Here is a 17,986-nt window from a genome sequence, read left to right on the forward strand (position 1 = left end):
TTCACAAACGCATTGAGGCCTATGGTGAAAAAGGAAATATCCTCAGACAAAAACTAGAAAGAAGCTTTGTGAAAAACTCGTTGTGATGGGCCAATTCTTCTCACAGAGTTACACCTTTCCTTTCATTGAGCAGTTTGGTAGCACTGTTTTGGGGGATCTGCACAGAGATTTGTGGGAGCTCATAGAGGCCTATGGTGGAAAAGGAAATATCTTCAGATAAAAACTGGAGAGTAGTTTTCTGAGAAACTCTTTTGTGATGTGTGTATTCACCTCATAGAGATAAATCATTTTATTGATTCAGCAGGTTGTTATCACTTTTGTGGTGTCTGAGAAGGGATATTTGGTAGTGAATTGAGGTTGATGGTGGAAAAGTAAATATGCATAGATAAAACCAGAAAGTGGCTTTCTGAGATATTTCTTTGTGATGAGTGAATTCATCTCCCAGAGGTAAACTATTCTTTTCATTGAGCAGTTTGGTCACCCTGTTTTTCTGGAATCAACAAAGGTAAATTCAGAGCTCAGAGAAGCCTATGGTGAAAAAGGAAATACCCTCATAAAAACTAGAAAGAAGCTTTCTGAGAGACTGTTTTGTAATGGATGGATTCATCTCACAGTGTTAAATCTTTCTTTTCATTGAACAGTTTGGTAACACTCTTTTTGTGGAATATGCAAAGGGATATTCGGGAGCAGATAGAGGCCAAGGTTGAAAAAGGAAATATCTTCAGGTAAACACTGGACAGAACTATTTTGATAACACTGATAACTACTTTTGTGAAGTGTGCATTTATCTCATAGAGATAAAGCTTTCTGTTGGGAGAGCAGTTTTCTGATAAATTTCTTTGTGATGGAGGAATTCATCACACAGAGTTACACCTTTGTTTTCTTTGAGCAGTTTGGTAGCACTGTTTTTATGGAATCTGCAAAAGGATATTAGAGAGCACATAGAGGCATAAGGTGAAAAAAGAAAATTCTCCAGGTAGAAACTGGAGAGAAGCTTTCAGAGAAACTCCTTTGTGATGTGTGCATTCATCTCAAAGAGCTAAACGTCTCTGTTGATGGAGGACTTTGTCATCACTGTTTTTGTGGTTTGTGAGAAGGGATATTTGAGAGTGCTTTGAAGCCTATGGTGACAAAGGATATATTCTCAGACAAAATCCAAAAAGATGCTTTCTGAGAAAATGCTTTGTGATGTGTGAATTCATCTCACAGATTTACACCTTTCTTTTCTTGGAGCATTTTTCTAACACTTTTTGCGTGGAATCTGGAAAGGGATATTCACAATCCCATTGAGGCAAATGTTGAAAAAGGAAATATCCTCGGACAAAAACTAGAAAGAAGCTTTCTGAGAAATTGCTTTGTGATTTGTGAATTCATCTCAGAGAGTTACATGATCCTTTCCATGGAACATTTTGTTAACCCTTTTTTTGTGGAATCTGCAAAGGGATATTTGGGAGTGCTTTGAGGCCTATGGTGAAAAAGGAATTATCCTCAGATTAAAACCAGAGAGAATATTTCAGGAAACTGTTTTGTGATGTGTGAATTCATCTCACAGAGTTACACTGTTCTTTTCATTTAGCAATTTGCTTACACAGTTTTCATGGAATCTGCAATCTGATATTTCAGAGTGCATTGAAGCTTATGGTGACAAAGGAAATATCCTCATATACAAACTAGAAAGAAGCTTTCTGAGAAACTCCTTTGTGAAGGGTGAATGCATCATACACCTTTCTTTTCAGTGAGCAGATTGGTAGCACTGTTTTTGGGGAATCTAAGAGGGATTTTTCAGATCTCATAGAGGTCCATGATGTAAAAGGAAATATCTTCAGATCAAAACTGGAGAGAAGGTTTTTGAACAACTGTTTTGTAATGTGTGTATCCACCTCATAGTGACAAAATCATTTTGTTGATTGAGCAGTTTGCCATCACTGTATTTGTGGTGTCTGAGAAGGGATATTAGGGAGTACATTGAGGCTGATGGTGGCAAAGTAAACACGCACAGATGAAAACTAGAAAGGAGCTGTCAGAGAAATTTCTTTGTGATGGGTGAATTCATCAGACACAGTTACACCTTTCTTCTCTTTGAGCAGTTTGGTAACACCATTTTTATGGAATCTGCAAAGGGATATTTGGGAGCTCCTAGAGGCCTACAGTGAAAAACGAAATAACTTCAGATTAAAACTTTGGAGAAGCTTTTAGAGAAATGGTTGTGTGATGTCTATATTCATTTCATAGTATAACGTTTTTGTTGATTGAGAAGTTTGGCATCACTGTTTTTGTGGTATCTGAGAGGAGTTATTTGGGAGCACATTGAAGCCTAAGGTAAAAAAGGAAATATTCTCATATTTAAACTAGAAAGAAGCTTTCTGAAAAACTAGTTTTGGATGAGTGAATCCATCTCACAGAGGTACACTGGTGTGTTCATTGAGCAGCTTGACCACAATGCTTTCGAGGGATCTGCAATAGGATATTTGGGAATGCATTGAAAGCTATAGTGACAAAGGAAATACCTTCATATAAAAACCAAAACAAAGCTTTCTGAGAAACTGCTTTGTGATTTTTAATTTGTCTCACAGAGTTACACTGTTCTTTTCATTGAGAAGTTTGTTAACACTGTTTTCTGGGAATCTGCAATGGGATATTTAGGAATGCATTGAAGCTTAGGGTGACAAAGGAAATATCCTCATATAGAAACTAGAAAGAAGCTGTCTGAGAAAGTTCTTTGAGATGTGTGAATTCATCTCACAGAGTTACACCTGTATTTTCATGGAGCAGTTTGCTAACACTGTTTTCGTAAATTCTGCGAAGGGATATTTGGGAGTGCATTGAGATCTATAGTGAAAAAGGAAATATCATCAGATAAAAACTAGAAAGAAGCTTTCTGAGAAACTGCTTTGTGACATGTGAATTCATCTTACAGAGTTGCACCATTCTTTATGTTGAGCATATTGATAACACTGGTTTCATAGAATCTGCAATAGGATATTTTGGAGCACATTGAAGCCAATGGTGAGAAAGGAACTATCCTCAGATAAAAATTAGAAAGAAGATTTCTGAGAAACTGCTTTGTGATGTGTGAATTCATCACACAGAGTTACACAATTCTTTCCTTGCAGCAGTTTTTTAACAGAGTTTGCATGAAATCTGCAATCTGATATTTGGGTATGCATTGAAGCCCATGGTTACAAAGGAAATATCCTCAGACAAAACCTAGAAAGAAACTTTCTGAGAAAGTTTTTAGTGATGTGTGAATTCATCTCACAGAGTTACCCCTTTCATTTCATTTAGCAGTTTGCTGACACTGTTTGCATGGAATCTGCAAAGGGATATTTGGGAGTGCATTGAGGTCTATGGTGAAATAGAAAATATCCTTACACACTAGAAAGCATCTCTCTGAGAAACTGCTTAGTGATGTGTGAATCCATGTTACAGAGTTACACTGTTCTTTTCATTGAGCAGTTTGATAACACTGTTTTTGTGGAATCTGCAATAGGATATTTCAGAGCACATTGAAGCCTCTGGTGACAAAGGAAATATCCTCAGATAAAAACTAGAAAGAAGCTTTCTGTGAAACTACTTTGTGATGTGTAAATTCATCTCACAGAGTTACATCATTCTATTCATTGAGCAGTTTGATAACACTGTTTTTGTTGGATATGCAATAGGATATTTGGGAGCATATCGAAGTCTTTGTTGACAAAGGATATATCCTCAGATAAAAACCAAAAGGATTCCTTCTGAGAAACTGCTTTGTGATGTGTGAATTCATCTCACAGATTTACACTGTTCTTTTCATTGAGGAACTTGCTAAGACTGTTTACTTGGAATCTGCAATGGGATGTTTCAGAGCACATTGATGCTTATATTGACAAAGGAAATAACCTCAGCAAGAACTAGAAAGAAGCTTTCTGAGAAACTGTTTTCTAATATGTGAATTTACCTCACAGAGTTACACCTTTATTCTCATGGAGCAGTTTGTTAGCAGTGTTTTTGGGGAACCTGAGAAGGGATATTTTTGATTGCCTTGAAACCTATGGTGACAATGGAAATGTCCTCATATAAAAACTAGAAAGAGGCTGGGTGTGGTGGCTCACGCCTGTAATCCCAGCACTTTGGGAGGCCGAGATGGGTGGATCATGAGGTCAGGAGATTGAGACCATCTGGCTAACATGGTGAAACCCCGTCTCTACTAAAAAAATACAAAAAGCTAGCCGGGCGTGGTGGTGGGCGCCTGTAGTCCCAGCTACTCAGGAGGCTGAGGCAGGAGAATGGCATGAACCTGGGAGGCGGAGCTTGCAGTGAGCTGAGATCTGGCCACTGCACTCCAGCCTGGGCGACAGAGCGAGACTCCATCTCAAAAAAAAAAAAAAAAAAAAAAAAACAGAAAGAAGCTTTCTAAGAAAATTATCTGTGATGTGTGAATTCATCTCACAGAATTACACTGTTCTTTTCATAAAACAGTTTGCTAACACTGTTTTCTATGAATCCACAATGGGATATTTTGGAGCACACTTCAAGCTTACGGTGACAAGGGAAATACTCTCATTTAAAAACTAAAAAGAAGTTTTCTGAGAATCCATTTTGTAATGTGTGAATTCATCTCTCAGAGTTACACGACTGTTCTCTTGGAACAGTTTGGTAGCACTGTTTTTGAGGAATCTGAGAAGGGATATTTTGGATCACATTGAAGCCTATGGTGACAAAGGATATATCCTCAGATAAAAAGTAAAAAGAACTTTCAGAGAAAATGCTTTCTGATGTGTGAACCTATCTCACAGAGTTACAGTGTCCTTTTCAATGTGCAGTTTGCTAACACTGTTTTCGTGCAGTCTGCAATAGGATATTTTGGATTGCATTGAAGCTTCTTGGAATATACATTCAGGTATTTGGGAGCACATTGAACCCTATGGTGACAAAGGAAATATCTTCAGATAAAAACAAAAATAAACTTTCTGAGAAACTGCTTTGGATGTGTGAATTCATCTCACAGAATTACACCTTTCCTTTCATGGATCAGTTTGGTAACACTGCTTTTGAGGAATCTGAGAAGGGATATTTTGGATTGCATTGAAGCCTATGGTGACAAAGGAAATATCCTCACATAAAACCAAAAAGAACATTCTGAGAAAATGCTTTCTGATGTGTGAACCTATCTCACAGAGTTATGGTTTCCTTTCCATTGTGCAGTTTGCTAACACTGTTTTCATGCAATCTGCAATAGGATATTTTGGATTGCATTGAAGCTTATGGTGACAAAGCAAATATCCCCAGGTAATAACGAAAAAGAAGCCTTCTGTGAAAGTGCTTTGTGATGTGTGTTTCCATCTCACAGAGATACACCTTTCTTTTCATTGAGAAGTTTGCTAACACTTTTTTAATGGAATCCGCAATGGGATACTCGGGAGCGCAGTGAGGAATATGATTAAAAAGGAAATATTCTCAGTTAAAAATTAGATAGAAGATTTCTGAGAAGCTGCTTTGTGATACGTGAATTCATGTCACAGATTTACGCCTTTCTTTTCATGAAGCAGTTTGCTAACACTGTTTTTGTCTAATCTGCAAAGGTATATTTGAGAGCGCATTGAGGCCTATGGTGAAAAAGGAAATATCCTCAGATAAAAACCAGAAAGAAACTTTCTGAGAAGCTGCTTTGGAATTTGTGAATTCATCTTACAGAGTTACACTATTCTTTTCATTGAGTAGTTTAGTAGCACTGTTTTGGGGGAATCTGAGAAATGATATTGTGGATCGCATTCAAACCTATTTTGAAAAAGGAAATATCCTCAGATAAAAATCTAGAAAGTAGATTTCTGACATACTGCTTTGTTATGTGTGTATTCATCGATTCTTTTCTTGGAGCAGTTTGCTGAAACCATTTTTGTGGAATCTGCAAAGGGATACTTGGGAGCTGTTTGAGGCCTATAGTGTAAAAGGAAATATCCTCATAGAAAAACTAGAAGGAAGCTTTCTGAGAAACTGCTTTGTGATGTGTGAATTCAACGCAGAGAGTTACACTGTTCTTATCATGGGGCAGTATGCTAAAACTGTTTTTCTAGGAATCTACAATGGCATATTTTAGAGTGCATTGAAGCTTATTGTGAGAAATGAAATATCCTCAGACATAAAGTAGAAAAAAGCATTCTGAGAAACTAATTTGTGAAGTGTGAATTCATCTCAGAGAGTTACACTGCTCTTTTCATTGAGGAGTTTGCTAACACTGATTTCTTGGAATCTACATTGGGATATTTTGGAGTGCATTGAAGCTTATGGTGTTAAAGGAAATACCCTCACATGAAAACTAGAAAAATGCTTCCTGAGAAACAGCTTTGTGATGCGTTAATTCATCTCACAGAGTTACATGATTCTTTTCATGGATCCGTTTGGTTGCACTATTTTTGGGGAATCTGAGAAGGAATATTTGGGATTGCATTAAAGCATATGGTGACAAAGGACACATCCTCAGATAAAAACTAGAAAGAATCAATCTGAGAGAGTTATTTGAGATTAATGAATTCATCTCACAGAGTTACACATTTACTTTCATGGGGCAGTTTGCTAACACAGTTTTCATGGAATCTGCAAAGGGATATAAGGGAGGTCACTGAGGCCTATAGTGAAAAAGGAAATATCCTCATGAACAACCAAAAAGAAGCTTTCTGAGAAACTGCTTTGTGATGTTTGAATTCATCTAACAGAGTTACACCATTCATTTCATTGAGCACTTTGATAACACTGTTTTTATGGAATCTGCAATAAGATATTTGGGAGCGCATTGAAGCCTATAGTGACAAAGGAAATATCCTCAGATAAAAACTAGAAAGAAGCTTTCTGAGAAAATTTTTGTGATGAGTGAATTCATCTCACAGAGTTACACCTTTATTTTCATGGAGCAGTTTGTTACCACTGTTTTTGTGGAATCCGCAAAGTTACATTTGGGTTTGCCTTGAGACCTATGGTGAAAAAGGAAATATTGTCAGATGAAAACTAGAAAGAAGATTTCTGAGAAACTGCTTTGTGATGTGTGATTTCATAACAGAGAGTTACACTGTTCTTTTCATTGAGCAGTTTGCTAACACTGTATTCTTGGAATATGCAATGGGATATTTTGGAGCTCATCGAAGCTTACAGGGACAAAAGAAATATCCTCATGTAAAAATTAGAAATAAACTTTCTGAGCAACGGTTTTCAGAAGCCCATGAAGACAAAGAAATTATCCTCAGAGGAAAAACCAATAAGAATCTTTTGGAGAAACTGTTTTGTGTTGTGTGAATTCAATTCACAGAGTTTCACTGTTCTTTTCATTGGGCAGTTTGTTGATACTGTTATCTTGGAATCTGCATTGAGATATTTCAGAGCACATTGACAGTGCAGAAAATGAAATATTCTCAGACAAAAACTACAAAGATACTTTCTGAGAAACTGCTTTGTGATTTGTGAATTCATCTCACAGAGTTACGCGATTCTTTTCATGGAGCAAATTGGTAGCACTGTTTTTAGGGAATCTGAGAAGGGATATTTTGGATCACATTGAAGCCTTTGGTGACAAATGAAATATCCTCAGACAAAAACTACAATGAAGTTTTCTGAGAAGTTCTTTTTGATGACTGAATTCATCTCACAGATTTACACCTTTCTTTTCATGGAGCAATCTGGTAACACTGTTTTCAAGGAATCTGCAAAGGGATATTTGGGATCTCATTGAGGCCAATAGTGAAAAAGAAATATCCTCAGACAAAAACTAGAAAGAAGCTTTCTGAGGAATTGCTTTGTGATTTGTGAATTCATCTCACAGATTTACAGGATTTTTTCATGGAGCAGTTTGGTAGCACTGTTTTTGGAGAATCTGAGAAGGGATATTGTGGATCGCCTTGAAGCTTATGGTGATAAAGGAAAAATCCTCAGATAAAATCTAGAAAGAAGCTTTCTGGGAGACCACTTTGTAGGGTGTTAATTCATTTCACAGAGTTACACGATTCTTTTCATGGATCAGTTTGGTAGCACTGTTTCTGAGGGATCTGAGAAAGGATATTTTGGATCACATTGAAACCTATTTTGACAAAGGATATATCCTCAGATGAAATCTGGAATGAAATTTTTGAGAAAGTTCTTTGCGATGTGTGAATTCATCTCACACAGTTACACCATTCTATTAATGGAGCAGTTTGATATCTCTGGTTTTGTGGATTCTGCAATAGGATATTCAGGAGCACTTTGAGCCTAGGGTGGCAAAGTAAATATCATCAGATAAAAACCTAAGAGAAGTTTTCTGAGATACTGCTTTATGATGTGTTAATTCATCTCACAGAGTTACATGATTCATTTCATGGATAAGTTTGGTAGCATTGTTTTTGGGAATATGAGAAGGGATATTTTGGATTGAATTGAAGACTATGGTGGCTAAGGAAATATCCTCAGATAAAAACTATAAATAAGCTTTTTCAGAGAGTTCTTTGTGATGTGTGAATTCATGTCACAGAGTTACACCATTCTATTCATGGAGCAGTTTGCTAACACTGTTTTTGTGGAATCTCAAAAGAATACTTGGGATGTATTGAGGCCTAGTGTGAAAAAGGAAATACCCAAAGATAAAAGTTAGAAAGGAACTTTCTGAGAAACTGCTTTGTGATGTGATTTCATCTCAGAGAGTTACGCCATTCTTTCAATTAAGCAATTTGATAACACTGTTGTCATGGAATCTGCAATAGGATGTTTGGGAGCACTTTGAAACCTATGGTGACAAAGGAAATATCCTCAGATAAAAACCAAAAGGAAGCTTTCTGAGAAACTGCTTTCTGATGTGTCAATTCATCACGCAGAGTTACACTGTTCTTTTCATTGTGTTGTTTGCTAACACTGTTTACTCGGAATCTGCAATGGGATATTTTGGAATGCATTGAAACTTATTGTGAAAAAGTAAATATCCTTAGACAAATACGAGAAAGAAACATTCTGAGAAATCACTGTGATTTTTGAATTTGTCTCACAGAGTTACATGATTCTATTTGTGAATCAGTTTGATAGCAACTGTTTCTGGGGTATCTGAGAAGGGATATTTTCGATCACATTGATGCCTATGGTGACAAAGGAAATATCCTCAGATAAAAACTAGAAAGAAGCTTTCTAAGAAAGTTCTTCATGCTCTGTGAATTCACCTCACAGAGTTACACTGTTCCTTTCATTGACTAGTTTGCTAACACTGTTTTCTTGGAATCTGGAATGGGATATTTTGGAGTGCATTGAGGCTGATGGTGACAAAGGAAATATCGTCAGACAAAAACTAGAAGAAAACTTTCTGAGAAACTGCTTGGTGGTTTGTGAATTCATCTCACAGAATTACACCTTTCTATTCATGGAGCAGTTTGCTAACACTGTTTTCGTAGAGTCTGCAAAGGGACATTTTGGAGTGCATTGAGGCCTATCGTGAGAAAGGAAATATCCTCTGATTAAAACCAGAGAGAAGCTTTATGAGAAAGTGCTTTGTCATGTGAGAATTCATCTCACAGAGTTACACTGTTCTTTCCATGGAGCAGTTTTCTAGCATTGTTTTCTTGGAATCTGTAATGGGAAATTTCAGAGCACATTGAATGTTATAGTAACAAAGGAAATAACCTCATATAAAAACTAGACGGAAGCTCTCTCAGAAACTGCTTCATACTGTGTTAATTTGTCTCACAGAGTTACAGGGCTCTTTTCATGGATCAGCTTGGTAACACTGTTTTTGTTTAATTTGAGAAGGGATATTTTGGATAGCATTGAAACCTAGGGTGACAAAGGCAATAACCTCAGATAAAATTAGATAGAAGCTTTCTGAGAAAGTTCTTTGTGATGTTTGAATTCAACTCACAGAGTTACACCATTCTTTTCATGCTGTAGTTTCTTAACACTCTTTCCACGGAATCTGCAAAGGGATATTTCGGAGAGCATTCAGGATAGTAATGTAAAAGGAAATATCCTCAAATAAACACCAAAAAGAAGCTCTCTGAGAAACTGCTTCTTGATTTGTGAATTCATCTCACAGAGTTACACTGTTCTTTTCATTGAGCTGTTTGCTATCCCGGCCCGCGGGATAGTCAGAGCAGGCCCCGGAGAAGGGGGTGGGAATTTGGGGAACAAGAGACACGAGAAATGGAGACAAGACAGTGCTCTGATCAAGTCTCGTTTAATGGTGGTAATGCACTGCCTTATATACACTTGGAAGGGAAGGGGTTGGGCTAAGGCGGAAATGATCTCATTGCCGAGGTCGTGGCCAGGTTAGTTTCGGTTTCTCCGGTCGGACGTCATGTTGCGCTTGCGCTATTAAGTAACAATTTTCCCGGGCATGGGAAAAGTGAGTGAAGAAGAAGCAGGAAGAGTGCCATCTTTAATGAGGTATTAGTACAGGGGAAAAAAGGCAAAGATAGGGAGAAGGTGTGGGGTGGAAATGAATATAGCTCAGGCGTTTAATCCTTAATTATTATTCGCTATGGCTGGGGTGTGCAGCTCCGGACAGGTCCCCCTTTTTATATTTTTATGATAAGAAAACCCCTCGGGAACTGCGCCTGTCTTAGGTTGGGTCAACTCATCCCCACCTTCTAGGCCCGTCATGGGATAAGGCAGCAGCAAGGGCGGCCCTCCTGTCTTAGGCTCCGATGGAGATAGTGTCCTCTTACCCGTCATTGACTGTCCAGTTCAGCACACAGGGGAGGTGGTCTTATTAAGGTAAATAAGACTCACCATTTTCAGTCATCTCAAGGCGATGATAATGAACCTGTATAGGATTGGCCTGGAAGGCCTCGATTTGTTGTCTGACAAATGCCATAAGCTTATTAAAGATTATAGGCCCGAGAGTGAGGAAGAGTAGAAGAGTGAGTAAAGGACCAAGAAATGGCAGGAGATAGGGGAGAAGTCCATCGAGTCCAGTCCATAGTGGATTGGCGGCCAGGCCTTTTCTGCGCTTTTCTAGTTCTTCTTGCAAAGTTCTTATCTTATCTCTGATGATTCCGGATTTGTTGGCGTAAAAACAGCACTTTTCCTGTAAAGCCAAACATATCCCTCCCTGTTCTGCCGTTAACAAATCTAGACCTCTTCTATTCTGGAGAACTACTTCAGCTAACGAGTCTACTTGGTCTTGTAAATCTTGTATAGTACTGGATAAGGTCTGTACATCTGAAATTAATTGATTGGATAATTTAGTATATTGGGTTAGTGAGACTCCTAGGCCTGTGGCTCCTGTATTAAAAGCAGTGGTGATTCCTAGTCCAGCCAACAAGGGAATAAATTGTATGGCTCGTTTCGGTCTATAAATAAAATGTTCAATAGCGGGGATGGGGATAGGTTCATCTCCAGGGATGATATCAATGTCGGGGAGAAGAGTGGCCAGAACACAAAGCCCTGTCCAATTTGTAGGTAGATACGTATATGCCATGTTGTTTCCACAAACGAAAACCGAGCCATTTATAGCACACAAAGGGTTGGTGGCATTGATTATGGAGGTACAGTTGTCAAACACAACATAGCCTAAATCAATTTCTTTAGTGTTATTATATGATGGTGAAAAGAGGCAAGAGGAATTAGAAAACGTCATCGGTTGAACTAATGGGGGGGGGTAATAGGACAGGAATTATTTACTAAGGATTCATTTGAGTAATTGACATAGGACAATGAAAGGTTAGGTATGGCTAGAGGAATAGGGGGGCCCATTTTAAGACAAAGCCAACAATCGTGGGCCAGGCTTGTATTGGACATTTGAAGTAAATTGTAAGTAGCATTGAGGATATCGAAGGTTTGGGCATCGAGCCTAAAATTATCTCTAAGCTCAGGCAGGGCTAAAGGGTGATATTGAAGTTCAGGATATTGAGCTTTATGAATTTCTTCTAATTTTTTCTGGACGGTTTTAATTCTTGCAATATCTAATGGGCCTCCTCCATCAGAAATGTGAATGGGGGCGGTAGTGCTCCAACAAACAGGCTTTCCTTTTTGGCCGTTACAAGGAGATTGTACAAGTTTATTAGTGGGTCCTAATACTTGTACGTCATTGATGCCTCCAGTTTGTGTTTTTAGTAACGTGGCTGTATAATATGTTCTATTGCCTGATTTGCATTGTTGATAGGTGGTATAACAGGAACTATGTACAGAAGATTGGAAAGAGCTACAAGGGCATTCTAGGAGCGGCCCGCTAGGTGAGGTATCTCTTGGGGTAGACTTACATTTCCATAACTGGTTTGGCATTAGGTAAGCTGTCTTGCCCGTGCAGGTCACCTGGGTGATTCTATCTGACGGAGGTTCAGATATTTGTCCCCCTCTGCAGTCACAAGGCTGGCCGTATTGTTTTCGTAATAATTCTCTTGCCTTACGAGGGTCACCAAAACCTGCATAGACTGTCACTATGTTATATAGAGCGATTATTCTCCAAAGGAATTTCATGTTAGGCTTCATTTTCTGAAAAACAAGAAAGAAAGAACTTCTCAGGGAGATTTATCTTCCCTGGACTGACAATGATTATGATTTATTTGTCTTACCAATCTTTCAGGCAGCCATCTGGCTGCATCATTTTTTTGTGAGAAGATGCATACTGAACCTCTTCCCCAAATTAAAACTGGATCAGGGCCATGCCATGAACCATCAAGTGGATCTTTCCATTTTACCATTGCAAACTGTTTTTGAGATTCAGGATGCCAGAAACGGTCGGCAGCCGATTTTCCATGACTGTCCAAATTTAAAAAATTAAGGATAAACAGGGCATGATTGAGTATGTTTCTGGGGGTACCCTTCACGGGGTACCAGCTCCCCCCTTTTAATTTTGTGATAATAGTTTTTAATGACAGATGAGCTCTTTCTACTATACCTTGTCCTTGGGGATTATAGGGAATGCCTGTGGTATGTTTAATTTGTAGGGTATTACAAAATTGTAAGAAGGCTTTGGCTGTATAACCGGGGCCATTATCTGTTTTGATTTGTTTGGGTATTCCTAAAAGAGAAAAGCAGTGTAATAAATGAGCTACGACATGTTTGGTGGCCTCTCCTGTTTGGAGAGTTGCACTGATGAATCCACTATAGGTGTCTATGCATACATGGATATATTTTAGTTGACCGAATTCTAAGTGGTGAGTAACGTCCATTTGCCAAATTTCGTTGGGGATGAGTCCTCGGGGGTTAACTCCTAGATGGGGAACAGGTAAATATGTTATGCAGTTGGCGCATTGTTTAACTATTTGTCGAGCTTGTTCTCTGGTAAGTTTAAACATAAGTCTTAAGGTTTGGGCGTTTAAATGATGTAAGGCATGTGCTTTTTGCACTTGTTGCAAATTGTCTGTAGTGACTGTGGCTATGGTTTTTGTTGCCGTGTCAGCTGTTGCGTTACCTTGTGTTAAAGGTCCTGGTAATCCTGAATGTGCTCTAATATGCCCAAGAAAAAAGGGAGTAGTCCTTTTTCGGATAAGTTGTTGACATTGTAAAAATAGGTTAGCTGTGTCTGAAATATGTTTAATTTGAGACACGGTCTCTAAGAGGGGTATTGAATGAGCCAGGTAGGCGCTGTCTGTATAAATGTTAAGTGGCTGACAAGGAAAAGCTGATAGTGCTGCAATTATAGCTTGCAATTCGACCAGCTGAGCTGATGTATAAGTGGTCTGGAATTTAACGACTACATTATTGTAAGTGTAAGCGGCAAGTCCTGTGGAAGATCCATCAGTGAAAATTAATAATGCGTCATTGAGAGGTTCTTTACTGGTAATATGGGGAAATACAAACGCATGAAGTTTGCAAAATTGAGTAAGTTTGTTAGGTGGGTAATGGTTGTCAATCGCGCCAGTGTAAGAAGCGCAAGCAATTGGCCAGGCTTCGGTATTTTGTAACAACCAATGGATGTGTGATAGAGTGTAGGGCTGTATAATGGTAGAGGGTTCTATTCCAAAGTATTTTCTACTGTTTTCTCTTCCCAAGATGATTAGATCAGCTATGGCATCATAATAAGGCAACAAAACCTTTTTAGGGGAGGAGGGCAGGTGTACCCACATAATGGGATTGTTCTGCCAAAATAGGCCAGTAGGGGTTATTGTTGTGTTAAAAATAAGGAATATTAATGGCTGAGAATAATCAATACTGGTAACAAATTGTGTTGCAATGGCATGTTCTACCTGTTGGAGTGCTATTAATGCTTCTTTAGTAATGGACCTGGGGGATTTTGGATTAGAGTCTCCTTTTAATATATCAAAAAGAGGTTTTAACTCTCCTGTGGTGAGCTTTAAGTACTGTCAAAGCCAATTTATGTCTCCCAGTAATTTTTGGAAATCATTTAAAGTTTTTAAATGATCACGATGTATAACGGACTTTTGATTAATGATTTTGGGTCCATTAATTTGGAAACCAAGATAAGTGTATGGATCTTGTAATTGTGCTTTCTCTGGGGCTATTTGTAGTCCGGCTGCTGTTAACTCTTGTTTGAGTTGGGCGAAGCACTGTAAGACTTGTTCGCCAATTTCTCCTGCTATTAAAATATCATCCATATAATGTATAATATACATTTGTGCCCATGTTTTTCTGACTGGCTCTATGGCGGCAGCTACATATTTTTGACACAAGGTAGGACTATTGGCCATACCCTGAGGTAAGACTTTCCATTGATAGCGCTTCATTGGTTGTTTAAAATTTGTAGATGGAAGACTAAAGGCAAATCTTTCTGGTCAGCAGGGTGAAGGGGAATTGTAAAAAAGCAATCTTTAAGGTCAATAACGATTTTAAAATATTTTTGAGGAATCACAACCGGTGAAGGCAATCCTGGTTGTAAGGCACCCATAAGGATCATAGTGATATTTACTGCTCTTAAATCTTGTAAGAGTCTCCATTTACCAGACTTCTTTTTAATAACAAAAATAGGTGTATTCCAAGGGGAATTACTTTCCTCAATATGTCCTGCTGCTAGTTGTTCCTGCACTACCTGTTGGGCAGCACTTAGTTTATCATTGAGTAAAGGCCACTGATCAACCCAAATGGGCTCATCTGACTTCCAAGTAATGGGGTCAGCGCACCTTTGGGGTGCAGGTATGTCAGTGGCCTGAGCTAAAAATTTCCAAACCCCTTTTTATCAAGTTGTCCTGAAACCAGTATAGGCTGTGGGATACCGTTTTCTCCTTTTCCAAGACCTTTACCAGGGGTGTATCCTTGAGTTAACATTTGTGCAGTAACTATATCATTTGGACTACACATTATAATTTTCATTTGAGAGAGTAGATCTCGCCCCCAAAGGTTAACAGGTAGGTAAGGGATGACAAATGGCTTAATGAGACCTGAATTGTTTTCTTTATCTGTCCATGTTAGGTATTTAGAACTTTGTTTAGGATTACTGCTTTGTCCAATTCCTCTCAAGTGAGTTAAAGTTTCTGTAGTAGACCAATGAGAGGGCCAATCTTCCTGTTTAATGATAGTTACATCAGCCCCTGTGTCTATTAGTCCAGTGAATGCCTTCCCGTCTAACCATAAGTTTAGAGAGGGTTTTTGATTTGTAATTGGTTGCACCCAATATATATCTGATGATCCGAAACCTTTTATATTTCTATTAGAGTATTGGATATTATTATCTGTTTTAACCAAAGGTAGCAGGAGTAACTGAGCTATTCTAACTCCTTGAGGGACAGTAATAATACTATCAATAGCTCTGGCCATAATTTTAATTTCTCCTTCATAATCATTATCGATAACTCCAGGGAGGACTTGTAAGCCTCTCATGGTGACACTACTTCTTCCTAAAAGTAGCCCAAAGGTGTTAGGTGGTAAGGGTCCATATATTCCGGTATTTAAGGTTTGCGGTCCCATTTCAGGTGTTAATATTGTGTGGGAGGTGGAACTGAGGTCCAATCCTGCACTTCCCGGGGTTGCTCTACTAAGTTTTGAAATGGATTGCTGTTGCTGGCTGGAACAAAGCTGACTGCCCCATATGCTTGTTCGGGCCTGAGGCTGGCCCCTCATCCCGTTTCCCTGCCTGGGGGGTAAAGGATTTCCTTGACTGTCAGTTTTAGATTTACATTCGTTTGCCCAGTGCCTTCCTCTTCTACACCTTAGGCAAAGGCCTGGGATTTTTGCTTCTGGACTCTTATTTTGGTTTTCACAGCAATCTTTTGCAAAGTGTCCCCTTTTACCGCATCTAAAACATCCCCCTTTATCTTTACCTTTGTTAATGAGAAAGTCTCTTACTGTTTGGCCGCTAAAAGTGGCAGCCATTGCTAGGCCTTGTTGATATGAGGGCCCAATATCTGAACAAAGGCGAATGTATCCTGTTAAATCTGTTTTCTTTCGATAAGGTCTGATTGCCGCTTGGCAGGCGGGGTTAGCATTTTCATAAGCTAACTGTTTAACATAATCTACACCCGTTTCTGCATTTCCAAAGATTCTACCTGCCGTGGTCATAAGTCTATGCACAAAGTCTGAAAATGGCTCATCGGGTCCTTGTTTAACCGCTGTGAGCGAGGCCCCTGGATCTCCTTTAACGGGAAGTTTTCTCCAGGTTTTTGTAGCAGCAGCCTGGATTTGTGAGAACAGTCCAGGGTCATACTGCATTTGGGCCTGAGTGTCTGCATAATTACCTGAACCAGTTAACATATCAAAATCCCAACCGTTTCCTGCCTGTTGATTTCTTTTAGCTGTATCTCTACAATTTTCAAAGAACTCTGACTTCCAAATTAAGTGGTCTCCCCCAGAAAGAACTGCCCTGACTAAGGTATTCCAGTCTGTAGGAGTGAGCCAATTCTCAGCTACAGATTCCACTATAGCAAGAGTATATGGAGCAGTAGCCCCATACTGAGAGGCAGCAGTCTTTAACTCTTTTATAATAGTAAAATCAAATCCAGTATGATGCCTCCAAGCCTGTCCCTGTTCATCTATGGTTTCAGTGACTGGAAAAACGTCTTTGGGGGAGGAGTCTTCTCTATGTCGGCTAGCAACTAACCCCCCTCTTGGAACATGTTGTCCAGGCCGCTGAAGTGGGCGCAAGGAACCCTCCATAGCGTCTGAGTTAGGTATTTTTTCACTTCCTGTTTTTAGCTTTTGGAGCCTAATTATCAATGATTGATGTAACTCTTCAAGTTTAATTTGTTCTTCTAGTTGAGCAATTTTTTGCTTTAATTCTTCTTTGGGATCTATTGCTGCCATAACAGTGGGCGCAGAAGCCTCATTATGTGTCTTATTATATGGGGGTGGGTATGAAGTAAAGGGAGGAAAATCAGGGTTGTGATATTTAGCCGCCTCTTCCTCTAAATCATCCCAATTTATATCCGATTGATTAGGCTTATTAATTTCCTCCTCCTTTTGAAACATCTGTAAAATTGGGTATTTTTTTTGTTTGTTTTCGTGTGGTATTTCTTTATCTGTTACAGAAGGAGACTTGATTTCCTCATGATCACTTTCAAGGGAAATGAGATCCTCCTCCGTATCTTGCGGAGGCTTTGTGAGGTTAGAGCAGGAGCTAACATTTAAAATGTGCTCTGTCTGAGCGACCGCAGCCATGACTTGCGGATCAGCCTCCTTCTTATCTATTAAATCTCTAATGAGGTTCCAATAAGAGAAGGCGGTTACAGGAATTTTTTCTGGCCCAAAAGCATTATAATAGTCCTGAAGGCAATCCCCTACTCTACGCCACCTTTTAATATCAATAGTTCCTTCCTGTGGGAACCAAGGGCAAGTGTCTTTTACAAAATCAAAAAATTTAAACAAATCATTACCTTTAACCTTTACTCCTCGTATCTTTAAAGCCTCTTTCAATTGTCCTACATATATTTGATGTTGGCTTAATTCTTGTCCCATTTCGGACGCGTCACTTACCTTCGATTCTGACGCGGCAGGTTCCCGCGGTGATCTGAAGAGTTCAACTCCTTTTGTCTTCGTTAGCGGTCGACCGTCCTTTGGCATCCTCTTCTTCACGGAGTCCCTCGTTTCCAGGTCCCTGTTCGGGCGCCACGTATCCCGGCCCACGGGATAGTCAGAGCAGGCCCTGGAGAAGGGGGTGGGAATTTGGGGAACA

This window comes from Macaca mulatta, chromosome 13 (assembly GCF_049350105.2).
Source record: "Macaca mulatta isolate MMU2019108-1 chromosome 13, T2T-MMU8v2.0, whole genome shotgun sequence".
NCBI classification, from domain to species: Eukaryota; Metazoa; Chordata; class Mammalia; order Primates; family Cercopithecidae; genus Macaca; species Macaca mulatta.